A 2,513-nucleotide genomic window follows, 5' to 3' on the forward strand; every position below is an offset into this window, starting at 1 on the left:
TCCAAAAGTGACATAACCTTTGTGGGTGGACCATTCAGTCTTGGGGAGGTATTGGTTGGTGGCAAGTCGAGGAAAAATGTTGTTTAGTTAGTTTCTTGGTGTGAGCCTTCGATTTTATATTTATTTCTTCCGTCTTATGAAACCATTTGAAAAATAATATATGGTTTCTAACGAGTAGACTATAGATGATGAACAAAAAAAAATCGTAATGCAGAACAAATATATAATATATGGACATGTAAGACCATCTCCATCGGCCACTTCTTAAGAAGGGTTCTAAAGAAAAGTGAAAAAAAAAAAATGAAAAAGGCTTAAAAACAAAAGAACCGATGCTTAACTTGGGCCTTTAAAGATTGGTAAGGACCCTTGCATGTCACCTTTTTAGTGGACCTCCTCTTTGTGTCTCTCTCTCCTTCTCGTTAGGGTCTTGATCTGAAATCACATAGTTTCTCTAACTCCACTGAAATCGATCACTTCATCTTCTCTCTCGATCGAGTCTGATCTGGATAGATTGTTTTGATAAGATTGAAGATTGAATTGAAAGTTTTGAAATCGATCAACTCTGTTTCTGAGTCTTCTGTGGTATCGCAGCTACTGTTTTCTCCATCATCATGTACGCTTCTCCACTCTCAATCATGGTAAGAAATCACTCAAGACGTGTTTCTTCAACTTTGGCTCTGTTTTTTTTAAATGTTTGATTTTTGATGAACAGAGATTGGTGACGAAGACAAAGAGTGTAGAGTATATGTCATTCTTTTTATCACTCTTTGTGTTTCTCTGTGGAACTTCTTGGTTCATCTATGGTCTTATCGGTCGTGACCCTTTTGTTGCAGTAAGTTTAACTTTACTTCTCCCTTCCTTAACTGAAACTTGATTACTAAACATTGACGTTTTGTTCTGTCTTGTGTGAAGATACCAAATGGGTTTGAATGTGCGTTAGGAGAAGAAATCAACAGATGCTGAAAAGGATGAGAAGAAGACGGTGGAGATGAAAGATGAGGAGAAGAAACAAAATGTGGTTTATGGAAAGCAACAAGAGCAGCAAGTTTAGATCCTTTTGAATGATTTGTTATGTGGTATTTCTAACGTGGTAGGACAAAGCATTATTAAGATTTTATTCGTTATGTTTTCATATCTAACAAAGTGTTATGTTAGTATATAGATTAAGAAGTCTGTCGTCTGTGGTATTGCTTCTCTCGGTTATGATCATACAAAGATTCTTGGATAGTCTCTTTTGTCAGGAAAAAAAATGAATCCAAATGTTTTTTTTTTCTAATCAGTTGGTTTTATTTAGGACACACGCTTGCTGAAATTTCTGCAGAGAAAGCTGGTATCTTCAAGGTAACAACAAGAAACTTCTGCGTTGCTTCGGTTTGAATTTCATTCTTATTGATTTGTCTGTGTTGCAGAGTGGAGTTCATGCTTTTACAGTGCCTCAACCTGATGAAGCAATGAGTGTACTTGATGAGAAAGCTTCAGAATTGGAGGTAAATGACTATATACAAAACAACCTAATCACTAGACAGATGTTGAGTTGAATAGCTTTATGATTTGTAGTTGTATCTTTTGATTTGTAGCTTTATGTCATTTTTATTTAAAATTTTATGTTATCAAATCTATATCATTCAACTTAAAAAAATATATATATATTTAAGAACCCCTATGGGGTTCTCCCATTGGAAGAAGAAAAAATTATTTTCACTAACTAAGGTTCTTAACTTCTCATATCACCTTTAAAACTACTAATTTAATCATTAGAACCTATTAGGAGTTCTAATGGATGGAGTTGCTCTAAAGAAACTTTTGTCCGAAGTTGCCATAACTTGCTTTAAATGTTGTATGCCTTCTTGAGAAAAACTTGATCGTTATCAGCTCATGTTCTGTCCATGTATTACTTTTCAACTTCTAAGTGATGAGTTTGCGATTTGCTTTTGTTATTGTGGCGCTTAATGGTTTCTCCAGGAAATGGAATAGACATGAGATAGCCCGAAAAAGTCTAAACGATAAGCTTGAAACCGTAGTGTTAAATTCTCCTAAGAAAGATGTGTAGTGGATGAGATTTTCTTGAAAGATGAAGAAATGAGTCTTAAAACTAGGTTAATGTCGGGAATAATACCCAATATTGATGAGATGAAAATGGGATTTAGACAACTAAGAGATTTAAGAAGAAGACTCTTAATATTTAGAAAATGGTTTACTACAAAGATTTTGTTTTTGGAAACTCTCTCTTACAAATATTTTCTCTCTTTGTTTTCTCTCTTCTTAGATGATACAAAATGAAAGGGGAGAGTGGAGGTATTTATAGCCTCCATGATACAAAATATCTCAAATATTTTAATCATAATTCTAGATAATTCTTTTATGATATCTAGATTATTTTATTCTAATTATCTAGATTTTTCTATAAAAAATATCTAGATTTTTTTATCTTAAGGAGGTGGAGGATATTCTAGGATTTGGGTTAAGATTTGAGCTAAATATGATTAGTAAAATATTAGCCCAAACATATGACC

This window comes from Brassica oleracea, chromosome C3, assembly GCF_000695525.1.
Source record: "Brassica oleracea var. oleracea cultivar TO1000 chromosome C3, BOL, whole genome shotgun sequence".
In the NCBI taxonomy this organism is placed as follows: Eukaryota; Viridiplantae; Streptophyta; class Magnoliopsida; order Brassicales; family Brassicaceae; genus Brassica; species Brassica oleracea.